General features: G+C 45.6%; 1 pseudogene; it reads left to right on the forward strand.

Annotated features, from left to right (window-relative positions):
* The first annotated feature begins 11,505 nt into the window (after nt 1-11,505).
* On the forward strand, nt 11,506-12,411 carry LOC130705819 (leucine-rich repeat-containing protein 37A3-like; annotated as a pseudogene).
* Nucleotides 12,412-13,457: the final 1,046 nt, after the last annotated feature.

The following is a 13,457-nucleotide window of genomic DNA, read 5'->3' on the forward strand; positions in this document are numbered from 1 at the left end:
AGAAAGCCTCACATCTGCTGCCACGCTGAGCACAGCCAGCCTCCTTCATATTTCCCCTCTTCCTTTCTGGCACTTAGAAGGATTCTAAACCCTGTACCCCAGCACCAAAAATAGGCACAATTGCTCAAGCACAATTTCTCACATTTCCTTTATATCCCCTGCTCTATCTGTGCCTCTGGACAGTCTTGGGACAGTATTATAACTTATCATCATACACATTTTATAAGACAATGAGGGTCAAAGAAGTGAGACAAGTCCAAGGATAGTTGGTCATTCACGCAGCACAGCTGGGATAAGAATCTGGGCCAAAGCAGAAACTAACATAACATTGTAAAGCAATTATACTCCAATAAAAATGTTTAAAAAAAAAAAAAAGAATCTGGGCCATCTGACCTACTTTTTTTTTTTTTTTTTTTTTTTTTTTGCCTCACTGTGAGACATTCAGGATCTTCCCCAAACAGGGATTGAACCCACTCCCCCTGCAATGGAAGCCAGGAGTCTTAACCACTGGACAACCAGGGAAGTCCCAGACTCTGGGCCATCTGAATCCACACCTGTGCCCTCCGCCATGCCGGTCCTGCCTGGAATCCCACCACAAAGCAAATTCTAGTAATTTATTGCCTTGCTTAAAACCCTCCATGGCAAAAAAGGAGTCTCCTGCACTGTTGGTGGGGATGTAAATTGGTGCAGCCACTGTGGAGAACAGTATGGAGGGTCCTCAGACAACTAAAAATAGACTTACCACATGACCCAGTGATCCCAATCTTCGACACATATCTGGAGAAAACCATAATTCAAAAAGATACATGCACCCCAATGTTCATAGCAGCTCTATTTACAATAGCCAAGACATGGAAACAACCTAAGTGTCCATCATCAGATGAATGGATAAAGAAGATGTGGTATGTATACACAATGGAATATTAGTCAGCCATAAAAGAAGAATGAAATAATGCCATTTGGCATGGATGGACCTAGAGATTATCATACTAAGTGAAGTAAGTCAGACAAAGACAAATATTATATGATATCACTTATATGTGGAATCTAAAAAAATGATACAAATGAAATTATTTGCAAAACAGAAATAGACTCACAGACTCAAAAACAAACTTATGGTACCAAAGGGGAAGGGGGGTGGGGGATAAATTAGGAGTTTGGGACTAACACACTACTATATATAAAATAGATAAACAACAAGGACCTACTGTATAGCACAGGGAACTATACTCAATATCTTGTAATAACCTATAATGGAAAAAAATCTAGGGACTTCCTTGGTGGTCCAGTGGCTAAGACCCCCAATGCAGGGGGCCCAGGTTCAATGCCTGGTCAGGGAACTAGAAGATCCCACATGCCGCAACTAAGAGCTCGCATGCAGCAACTAAAGATCCCACATGATGCAATGAAGATTCAGTGCAGCCAAATAAATAAATAATTTTTTTAGAAGGAATCTAAAAAAGAATATATATATATAAAACTGAATCACTTTGCTGTACACCTGAAACTAACACAACACTGTAAATCAACTATATTTCAATAAAAAGTTTTTTTAATTCTTTTAAAAAACACTTCATGGCTTCTCATACCCCCAGAACCAAATTCCAGTTCCTGAGCCTGGCTGGGCGGACCTTCACAACCTGGCCTCTTCTGACTTCTGCTGCTGTCCCTCCCCCTGTGTGCCCCACAACCTGCTTCTGTGCTTTTGCCAATACTGTACCCTCTGTCAGGCATGCCCTTCCCCTCCTTCTCCACTTGGCAAATGTCCATTCTCCATTGAAGACTCCAGTGTTACTCAACCTGGAAAGAGTGAGTCGGTTCTCCCCACCATCTGCCTTTGCCATGTTAATGCTTCTGGGTTTGCAGTTACCTTTGCTGCCCTGTAATTATTGCCCTGTTGGACTACGCTGTGAACACTTGGAAGGCAGGACCTGGCTCTTTTCCATCTCTGATTCCCCAGCCCAGGTGTGAAACCTTGACTACAGTGACTGGAGTTGACTCCATCTGCTGCCACCAAGCTGCCTGGGACAGGAAGGAGTCAGCTCCCATAACCCGAGACTCCTGCTGAAGCAAAATGGAAATATGCAGAACTCCTCTCTCTACATTAGGAACACATGAAAGGCTCCAGCAATAAACATTTTTTAAACAATAATAGCAACATGTCTACCTGTTCTTGAAGAGCAGGGGATTGCACAGAGGCTGTCTTTCCCAAGGATTTCACTCCCGCCACTCCCAACAAGTCAGAATGAACCAAGCTTTTTGGCAAGTGCCAGGGGGACAGCTTCAGTGAAGCCCAAGAGGCAGATCCTGGATATAAAGGGGGAAAAGAGGAACCTCTGCGAACTCATTGGGTCACTGGGTCTTCACCCAACACCTTGTGATTCCTGCCCCTCCAAGGGTGGGAAAGGCAGAAAAGGAAGACTAAACTTAAACTGGTTGATGTTGCTGCCTCTCAGCCAATGACTGGGACCACAACAATTCATTCTAGTAGCTGTACATACGTGTAGCTAATCGTTATAGCATTGAGTCCTGCAGGAAGTGATTATTAAGGCCAATGACAGGGGATCAAAGGGACTTTAAAAAATACAAAGGTCAGGAGTACACCCCAGACTAATTAAATCATGACCTCTGGAGTTGAATCCTGGGCATCAGAATTTTTTAAAGCTCCCAGATGATTTTAATGCCAGGCATGGTTGAAAAATACCGGCCTAGATGCAGGGCCAGGAAAACAGTGTCAGGCAAGGCACCTCGTTGTTCATTCATTCATCCTGCTTCCCTGAGACCAGGTCCTGCCAGTCACTGGGTCAAGGGCGAGTAATAGAAGAAGGAGTTATGCTCTCCTGGTTCACGAAGCTCAGGGTCTGCTCCCAGAGCCGTGAGGCCTGGCCTCTGAGAACAAGGCTATCATGTCAGGGGACTAGGGATGCCATCTAGAACAGAGATTCCCAGGCTTTGGTATTCATAGATATAAAAAATTAAAATGAGGGAACTGGTGGTGTTGGTTGACCAGCTTTTAATTTTTCCGAAAAAAGCAATAGAGTACTATTTTAAAAGAACTATCATTGATCATTAAAAATCAACCATAAAAATGAATCTCATTTTAAGTCCTCTGGATCATAAGATCTTTTGGAGAATGAAGCCTGTCTATCATTTTCAGCTGCATCCCAAGGGCCAAGATGGACACACATTTGGAATGGAATAATGGTGACAGCAATGATGATGATAACAATGTTTATTAAGTGCTGAATAAACTAACCCCATGCCAGGCCCTGCTGCTTAGTCCTCTCATGACCTCCCTGAATTCTTAGAGCAAACCCAGGAGGTATTTGTATCAGTCGGGGTTCAGTACAATAAACTCTTGTGTAAATGTTTAGTCCTTTGCCTCCTATAGAAGGGCCTGAGCGGAAAAAGTAAATGTAGATTCCTAGAAAGGGGATTCCGATTGGTACTGAGTTTTTTCCTAGAATCCATGGCACTTGGGCTTAGGGTTTTAAGTCAGAGGCAGGGCTGTTAGCGAATGGAGTGGAGGAGGCTTCACCATCCACCTGAGTGGGTGATGGTTGAGGAGAGGCCAGATCATCTGCACTACCACCAAGTCTATCTCACTGTATGAATCCAGCCCTTTACGCACAGGAGAGCAGGGTCTGTAGCAGTGTAGCCTCAGCTTGTCCATTTGAAATCTGTGAGTAACATGAGATTTGTGCCACGTCCTTGGTTTGCATTTCCCATCGAGTATTTTAGGAACTTCCAGAACAGATCTGAGCAGTAAAACTGTGCCATGCCAGGGTACACCTACAACAGAGACATTCAGCCGTAGCCCAGTGTTGTGCCTGCCCTTAATCACCAAGATAATGATCTAAGAATGACAGATGCATGTTTAGTTTTAAACACATAACCTAGAAATCAGTTATTCAGATAGGCATTTTAAATTCATCTGTTTTGGTTGGATTTAGGGTCATTATCATTCCTTATGAAAAGGAAGGTAACCCAGAAGCTTGCTATTCAGAAGGCTATGACAGATGCATTCCACAAACTGCTGATTGTGGTTTTAGGAAAGACCTTTTTGACTGTCCTTGAAGTGCTTCAGTTTCAGTGAGCAAATCAACTTATTTGAAAAGTTAATTGGATGAAAATGATGGTTATCTAAAACATTACATATTCTTTCATTCACCAGATGCTTTCACAGCAGCAGTCTTAAATATGTTCTTTGTGGCATTTATGAGAAAAACGACAGCAGCTATTATTGTCCCCGGTGTTTAGATGTAGAATGACTTGCCTCAGTTCATACAGAAAGTGTTTGATCCAGTTCTTCCTCAATTGCTTGCTTATCATACAGAATAGTGTAGTGATTATAAGCCTTGGACACCTGTGTTTGAGTCCTACCTTTGTCTCTCAGATTTTTTTGTTGTTGTTGTTTCAATTTTAGGTTTTCCTAGCCAGAGACATTTGAAGGTATTTAATATCTCTAAGCTGCAATTTCTTTATCTGCAAATAGGGTTAGTAATTCAGCTTATCACCTAATGGGGGATATTGTAAGAGGAAATGAGATGATGAATGTCAAAAGCTTAGAACTATGCCTGAAACATAGTAAGCAGACAAAATATATTGACTATTATTATTATCATTGTTGTTTTCTTGTTGAAGAGTTTATTAGATTATGTTTTTGGAATCCATTTAATTTCAGTTTTCATTTCTGATATATTGGGTGAATATGATTCTTATATAATAATCGGCTACGTTTTTGTGAGCCTTGAAAGTGGTCATGTTACTGAATAGCGTTGATTGTGTTCCCTATCGAGTTATACAGCGGTGAGAATGTCACAGGCTGTGCCCAAAGGAAACTTTATGATTAGTAGATTCCCGGAACAGAATTGCTCCCCTGCTTCACAGCCCTGCAGGCTTAGAGACTGAGGAATCCTAGCTAAGTTGTCAGAGACCTTATTTGCTTGTAAGAGTTGACCCTGGATTGGTCTTGGCCTTCCAGCCTGGGCAGTCTTTCCAGTGAAGTTTGACTTCCCTGGTCATCAGGCAGAATCTCCATCAGCTGTCAACTCTGGGTAACAACCTTTAAGAACCAAACTAAATGTCTGGGTTGTTTGTCCCTAATATGCAAAGGTAGTGCTTATATGTCCTCAAAACTCCTTAAACCAAAAAGCCTGGTGGCTCTAGCTTGCCTTGAGGAAAGCTGTATTGTCCAAAAGGTACATGGGCCAGTTTCTGCCAGTAGAGTGTTCAAATGCTCTCTCTCTCTGTCTCTGTCTCCAAAGCTTTGTTCATTGTATCTGGTAGAATTTTGGTCCCAAAGAGTAGGCACTTGCCTTGTTTCTAATATGAAATATCTATTATAGTCCAGTGGTATCTATCCCAGGTTTGAACTCACTTTGACCCCCACCTAATGCCTTCCTATTTAATTGTATTGTGATTGAACATTTTTGTTTCCACAGCTTTTAATTCCTGTGTCATTATTCCTTAGTTCTTATTTCTAAGATCATAAAGGTTTTTGAACCAAAGTTGACACTTCTTATATATTTTTTCACAAATAATTATGATAAAAACTGAAGTGTCAGATGAGGGCACTTCTAGCTTGAAAGTGCTCTCATTTTCTGCTTTTAGAAATCAAAAGAATGTCTAATTATTGGGTGCTACCATTGTATACAGGAAGTTTTAGAACAAGAAAACTTCTGAATTGATCCTTGGTAACTTTATTTCAGAAAGTGGTAAAATAGCTGTGGCATATAGACCCTGTGAAGAGGTCACAGATGCTAGAACCAAAGAGGAACTACAGGATTTAATTCAAGTATGTGGAGATAAAAACTCAAGGGGTACACAGCCAGTGTAGCCATAATTCAAAACAACCAGCAGGATTTGGAAGACTTTGGCGTATCTACTCAGCTCTGTCATCCTTAGGAAAATATGAAACTCTGAAACTGCTTTTGAGGCAGGGAATTTCTAGGACTTTTCCAAGTCCCGAGCCTTGTCTCTGGCCCCTTATTTGAAGTTTGGAGAGCAGGATTGAGGGCCATCAGTGTACGTCTACAGTTGTGGACACAGGAGAAGACACAGGCCTTTTAGTACTCCCCTCAAATAGAATTGCAGGGATTTGGGAACAAAGTAACTATGGCCTTAAGTGTGATTATGCTACAGTGTTTAAAAACTATTCATGCCTTTCAAGTAAGGTATATTACCCAGGTCTCAGCATCTCATATATATCTTGTGTTAAATATTTTGCCAAAGAACCTTTCTGTAAATCAATTATATGGATGCCTCGAATTAGGGATTAAGTTGTCAACGTAATTTCTAAAAGAAAACATTAATGTACTGCATATAGGATTTTTATTAAAAAAGGAGCAAAAAAATGAGTTTCATGTCATTGAGAGCTTAATTTGGGGCTAGATTTCTGATTATTTAACTCACCCCAATGTTGCAAAGTTTGTTTTCAAGGGAAGAAAGTAGAGAAAGAAAAGGTGGTTATGTTCTGAAAAATGTAAAAATTTTGAAAGTTTTTCCTGTACAAAATAATTATTTTAATTCAATGTAAATCAGTCAAGGAAACTTCAAACGTATCCATGTTTGGGCTTTAAGAAGTCTAGCTTCCTGTGAAATGTGAGAGGAAAGGATTCCGTATTGATACTAAAGATTTCGGAAACCAGATTATAACAACAGATCCACTCCTAAATGAGGCCAATCTTGGAATCAGTTCCATTTAGAAACCATTATGTGCTAGGCACTGGAAATAAGATGAAGCTCCTTCTCTCTTGGAGTTTAGGTGTTAAAGGTGTACCAGACAATTAAAAAGGACTAAAATTAAATAGATTATGAAAAGGACTGTGAAGAAAGTAAACTGGGAGCTAGTTACAGTATTTGAAGAAAATTACTTACCATGCTGACTTTAACATTCTAAGTGCCTTCTCCATGTTTGAACACAGGGTAGACCTCTGAAAAGCGACACTGTCGTTTTTTCTAGATTAATGGCTCTGTTGAGACAAGGTGGGATGGGGGAAGTTTTCCCATGCTAATGTGAAGGGCCATTCACTTGGTTTTAGACTCTCTTTCCCAGAATGAATTGCTCACCTGCCCCAAAGCCCTCCTACAGAAGTTCTGGAGTCATCACTGATTCAGTGGTAAGCCCTCTTAATAGAGTGGTGAATTAATCATGAGACGTGAATACTGAGAGTTTGGAGGAAATGGCAACATTTTAGAATAACTGTAAGGTGTGCTCCCCTCCCGCCACCCTAACTGGTGCTCATTTTGCAGGTCAGCTACTTTTCTTGTCAGCCGTGTGGCCAAAGGGAGGAAGAATGTCTCTCAGACTTCAGCTTTGAGGAGGAAGAGTTCAGATTGCCAGAACTGGACTAGCACTTTTGAATTTCCCAGAATGCCAGGTCCTGTGGTTTTCTTGGGAAGCTCAGCATCCTCCCAAACCCACCTCCACCCCTGGGCTGCTGGAGTTTGGGGCCACTCGGGTGTGCAGCCCAAATCCCGCCTCATTGTTTGGGGCCAGGGAGGGCAGGGAGTGCTTGGGAAGAGGGCCCAGCAGGAGGTAATTGTCGCCTTTGCAAGGGGAAGGATGGCTTGCGCCCTGGGGTCTCTGGGAAAAAGGCCCACTCTGGTGGCGTGGATTGGATCTCCTCACGAACCTAATAAAGGTGGCAGAACTAAAGATGTCGTAAATAATGGGTTGGACGTTAGATGGGGGAGGGGCATGCAGTTGCTAATGTGAGCTCTAGCATCGGCGCTGGCATAGCAGTTCAGCTCAGACGCAGGATGTAGCTCCGGCTCCTCAGTGGCCTGGGTCACTGCGCCTGGGAGCCGCCGCGTGTTATGTCCCAGCTGCGCCTTTGGTTGCCACGGCTCTTCCTCACGTGGCAACAACTGTGGTTTCTAGTCCAGGCAGTTCAGCCTCCGGAGTGGGCCCTGGACCCCGTCCAGGTGACCCCCAACCCTGCGCGCCTGACCGAGGCTTGGTCTTCATACGCCTCAGACCCCCTTCCCAAATTGCCCCATGCCCTTACACCCCTGGCAGCAGCCGGGGGCTTTAATTACTTGACGTCCTCGTCTCCAGTCCAGATGTTGGCCCCGCCTCATCAGGAGTTGACTGAGACTGAGGTTCTACACGCGGACACGGATTCGGTTGGAGAGCTGCCTACAGGGCCAGATCAGTTTGCTGTTCCACATCAGGATCTGAATAACAAGCAAACCCAACATCAAAAGCTCCCAGAGGAAGTTCCAGTGCTGGATTGGAATCAGAATCAGGCCTTGGTTCTGCCTTCTCAACGCAAATATAAGACGAAAAACATAGGTCTAGATCAGGCTGCAGGTCACCAATCATTTGAAATACTTGTTCCACCTCTAGGTAGTAAGAGCTCAAAACCAATGAAGTTTCTTGTTTCACCCCCAAGCCTGAAGAAAGATCTAGTTCAGCATCGATGGCTTGCCAAAGTTGTTGAAACTACAGGCCAATTTCAAAAAAAACTCAGCGTCTAGAACAACAGTTGCAGGGTGATTATTTAGATCCCAGTATGCATGCCTTTTATCCTGAGTACAGCCTACCTACAGATTTTCTAGGGAGCCCAGATGAACCTGCAAAGTCCCCTGAGGAAGCTGAAATTTCTCCATCCCAGCAGGAGGCCCAAACTCGTCATCTAGAGCTCTCTGAGGAGGCTGAATCTTTACCCCAGAAAGAGGCCCCTGCTCAGCATCCACAGACCACTGAGGAGGTTGAATCTTTTTCACCCCAGGCAGAAGCCCAGGCTCAACATCCAGAGCCCACTGAAGAGGTAGACCAACCTCCAGTTCAGCAGGAGGCTCCATCTCAGCCTTCAGAGGCCCCTGAGGAACTAGAAACTTCAAGTCTTCAGGAGGCCCTAGCCCAGCCTTTGGAGACACTTAAGGAGGTTGTAGTTCGACCAGTAGCACATAATGGGGTAAATGAAACTCAGCAGTCAAACTTGTACAATGTCACTGTTAAACCTCTGGATCTGGCACTTTCCATAACTCCACAGGTAACTAAAGAGGTTGAACTTTCTCCAGTCCAGCAGGAGAACCCATCTCAGCCTCCAAAGAGCCCTGAAGAGGTTGAACCTCCGCCACTCCAGCAGGAGGCCCTATCTCAGCCTCCAGAGAGCCCCGAGGAGGTTGAACCTTCTCCTGTCCAGCAGCAGGCCCCATCTCAGCCTCCAGAGCTCCCTGAGGAGGTTGAACCTTCTCTACTCCACCAAGAGGCCCCAACTCAGGCTCCAGAGTTCCAAACTGAGTATGTACTTCAAATTCCAGTGACTGATGAGGTAGCATCTCTACCTGGCGTTCAGCGTCACACTCATTCAAACTTGCCAAGTGTGACACTTCAACCTCTGGATTTGGAACTTAGCGTCACTCCAGAGCCCACTCTGGAAGCTGAATTTCCTACAGCTCAGCAGAAGGCCCTGGCTCCACCTCTTGGGCATCTTGAGGAGACAGAATCTTCTCCAATCCAACAAGAGACCTCAGCTAAGCCTCCAGAGCCTCCTGGAGAGGTTGATCCTTCACGTGAGCGGGAGCAACCAGCTCCGCCTTCTGAGCCCCCTGGGGAAGTTGAACCTTCTCCAACCAAGCAGGAGACCACAGGTCAGCCTCCAGAGCCTCCTGTGGAAGCTGAGCCTTCTCCAAGTGAACAGGAACAACCGACTCAGCCTTCTGAGCCTACAGAGCCTCCTGAGGAGGTGAAGCCAGCAACCCAGCAGGAGACCCCAGCTCAGCTTTCAGAGTCTTTTGGAGAAGCTGAAAGTTCTGCAACCCAGGAGGAAGCCTCAGCTCAGTCTCCAGAACCCCCTAGTGAGGCAGAATGGTGTCCAACCCAGCAGGAGATCCCAGCTCTGTCTCCAGCGGAGATAGATAGATCTTTCTGCAACCCTGCAGGAGCTACCAGCTCAGCCTGCAGAGCCTTCTTGAGGGGAGGTGGAACCTTCTGCAACTCAACAGGAACAGCCAGCTCAACCTCCAGAGCATCATGAAATGACAGTTTCACCTCCCCCAAGTCACCGTCATGCTCAGCATTCAAACTTATCCAGTGTCGCTGTCAAACCTGCAGATGTGAAGCTTACCATAACAAAAGAACCCACTCCAGAGGTGGGACCTTCTCCAAATCAGCACAAGCCTTCAGCTCAGCCCTCAGTGCCCCTTACTAATGCAGAATTTTCTACAACCCAGCATGAAGCCCCCACGCTGCCTTCACAGCCGCCTGAGGAGGTTGAACCTTTGCCGGTTCAACAGGAAGCTCCAGCCCAATCTCCAGAAGTCGGTGCACATAGTAAACCTTCAGTACAAGAGGAGACCCCATTTCAGTATCCAGAGCATCCTGGAGAAGAAGTTATACCTGCCGCAACCCAGCAGGAGACTCCAGATCAGCATCCACAGGCTCCTGAGCTTATACCTTCTCCACCTCAGCAGGCAGCCACAGCTCAGCCTCCACAGTCTCCTGGTGAGGTTGACTCCTCTCCAACCCAGTCTCCAGAGCTCTCTAATGTGACTGTAGTTTTCTCTCCAGAGCATCATGTGACAACAGTTTCTCCTCTAGGTCAGGATCAAGCTCAGCTTCTACAGCGGCCCGATGTCACTGTTAAACCTGTGGATCTTGCACTTATCGTAACTCCAGCGTTCACTAATGAGGTTGAAACTTCCACACCCCAACAAGAAACCTCAGCTCAGTCTACAGGGTCCCCTGAGCAGTTGGAACCTTTGTCAGTCCAGCAAGAGTTTTCAAATCAGCATCCAACCCCCTCTGAAAATGTTGAACTTTCTCCAGTTCAGCAGGGAGCCCCAACTCAACCTGAAGAGCTTCCTGAGGAAATTGAACCTTCTCCAAGGCAGCAGGAGAGCTCAGCTCAGCATCCGAAGCACACTGAGTGGGTTGGACCTTCTCCAGTCCAGCATCAGCACCCAACTCAGCCTCCAGGGGCCTCTACAGATGGTGCAGATCAACCTTCAGTACATACTGAAGTGACATTCTCACCTCTAGGTCCAGGTGAAGTTGAACATACAGTGTTGCCTAATATCACAGGTAAACACGTGGATCTGGCGGTTGCTTTAACTCTAAAGCCCACTAAAGAGGTTGAACATCCTCCAGTGCAGCAGGAGGACCCTACTCAGACTCCAGATCCCCCTGGAGGGATAGAGCTTTCTTTAGTCCAGGCGGAGGCCCCAGCTCAGTCTCCAGTTCCACAGGGGGGCTCAGCTATATCTCCTGAGCCCCCGAAGGAGGTGGTACCTTCTCCCACACAGCAAGAGCTTCAGGCTCAGTCATCAGAGCTCCCTGCAAAGGTGGAACTATTTTCAATCCCTCAAGGGACCCTTCCTCAGCTTCTACAGCCCCCTGAGAATATGGAATCTTCTCCAGTCCAACAGGAGTTCCCAGACCTACCTCTGGAACCCCTGAAAGAGACAGAAACTTCTCCAGCCCAGCAGGAGGCCCCATCTTAGCCTCCAGCGCCACCTAAGGAGGTTGTAGCACAAACTCCAGTGCATTATGAGATGCCAGTTGCAACACTAGGACAGGATCAAGCTCAGCATTCAAACTTGCCCAGTGTCACAGTTCAACATTTGGACCAGGGGCTTCCCACAGCTCCAGAACCTACAACGGAGGCTGAACATTCCTCAGTCCTGCAGCAGACTGCAGTTCCTCCAACATACCCCGAGGTGACATTTCCAAATCCAGAGCAAGTTCAGGCTCAGCATCCAACCTTGACTGAGGTCACAGTTCAACCTTTGGACCTTCAATTGACCATAAGGCCAGAACCCACTAAGGAGGATGAAGCTTCTCCAACCATGCAGGAGACCTTAACCCAGCTTCCATAACCACCCAAGGAGGTTTTTGTAGCTCAGCCTCCAGTATATCAGAACCCAATTTTTCCAACACAAGATCAGGATCACACTGAGCCTCCAACATCACCCAGTGTCACAGTTCAACTTTTAGACCAGGGGCTTACCACAACTCCAGAACCTACTATGGAGGCTGAACATTCCACACCCCTGCAGGAGACTATAGTCCCTCCAACATACCCCGAGGTGACACTTCCAAATCCAGAGCAAGTTCAGGCTCAGCGTCCAACCTTGACTGAGGTCACAGTTCAACCTTTGAACCTCTTACTTATGTTAACTCTGGAATCCAGTATGGAGGTTGAACCTTCTCCAACCATGCAGCAGACCCAATCTCAGCCTCCAGAGCTCATTAAGGAAGTTGTAGCTCAGTCTTTATTGTATCCCGAGGTGACAGTTCCAGCACCAGATCAGGATCATGCTGAGCATCCAACATCACCCAGTATCACAGTTAAACCTTTGGAGCTGGAGCTTACCACAACTCCAGAACCTACTACAGAGTCTGAACATTCTACAGCCCAGCAGCAGACTACAGCTCCCCCTCCAAATACCCTGAGGTGACACTTGCACAGCCAAGGCTGACTCAAGTCACAATTCAACCTATGGATGTGGAACTTACCGTTACTGCAGGATCCAATATGGAGACTGTACATTCTCCAATCATGCAGGAGACCCCAACTCAGCCTCCAGAGGCACCTCAGGAGGTTGTAGTTCAATCTCCATTCCAGCAGGAGGTGACAGTTCCAACCCCAAGTAAGGATCAAGGTCAGCATTCAACATCATCCAGTGTCACAGTTCATCACGTGGACCTAGAGCAAACCACAACTCCAGAACCCACTATGGAGGTTGGACATTCTACATCCCTACGGCAGACTACAGCTCCCCCTCCAAAACACCCTGAGGTGACACTTGCACAACTACACCTGACTCAAGACACAGTTCCACCTGTGGACCTAGCAGTTAACATATCTCAGCAACCAAGGCCATCTGAGACAGTTCTTTTTCCTTTGACTCAGTATTCAGTATCCACAGGTATTCCTGATGTAAAATATACCCCAGAAAAGAAGCAGCCAGAACAGAATGCCACCACAAACATCAGCATATGTGAGCTCTGTAGCTGCAAAAATGAGACACTGTCGTGTGTTGTTCTCAGCCCAAAGAAAAAGCTCCACAGAGTGCCTGAGCCAGAGCTTAACACCTACAATGGCGCCTTCACCATCATGTAAGAATCGCCTTTCCTCATTTGTTCTCTGCATCCTGCCTGACATGGCAGCCTTTCTTCAGGTCTTCCTGGGTCCTCCTTATCTCCCAATCCACATAGACTGACTTTCTGTTTCCACCTTTTGTTTGTCCATGATTCCTTATCTTCATTCTCCTTCTTACTATTTTTCCCTCTCCTCCAGTCTTTTACTTTTAATTGCCCTTATTTTTTCCTTTTCCATTTTTTACCCCATTATTTAATTTCTTAACATCTACTCTTCTCCCATCTTTATTACATCTTCTTTACAGCAACATGTCCCTCTCCCCATCTCATTGGTGGTAATACAACAAAGTGGTTAAGAGTAGAGATTCTGGAGCCAGACTACCTGGGTTTGAACAGAGGTCTG

This window comes from Balaenoptera acutorostrata, chromosome 20 (genome assembly GCF_949987535.1).
Source record: "Balaenoptera acutorostrata chromosome 20, mBalAcu1.1, whole genome shotgun sequence".
In the NCBI taxonomy this organism is placed as follows: domain Eukaryota; kingdom Metazoa; phylum Chordata; class Mammalia; order Artiodactyla; family Balaenopteridae; genus Balaenoptera; species Balaenoptera acutorostrata.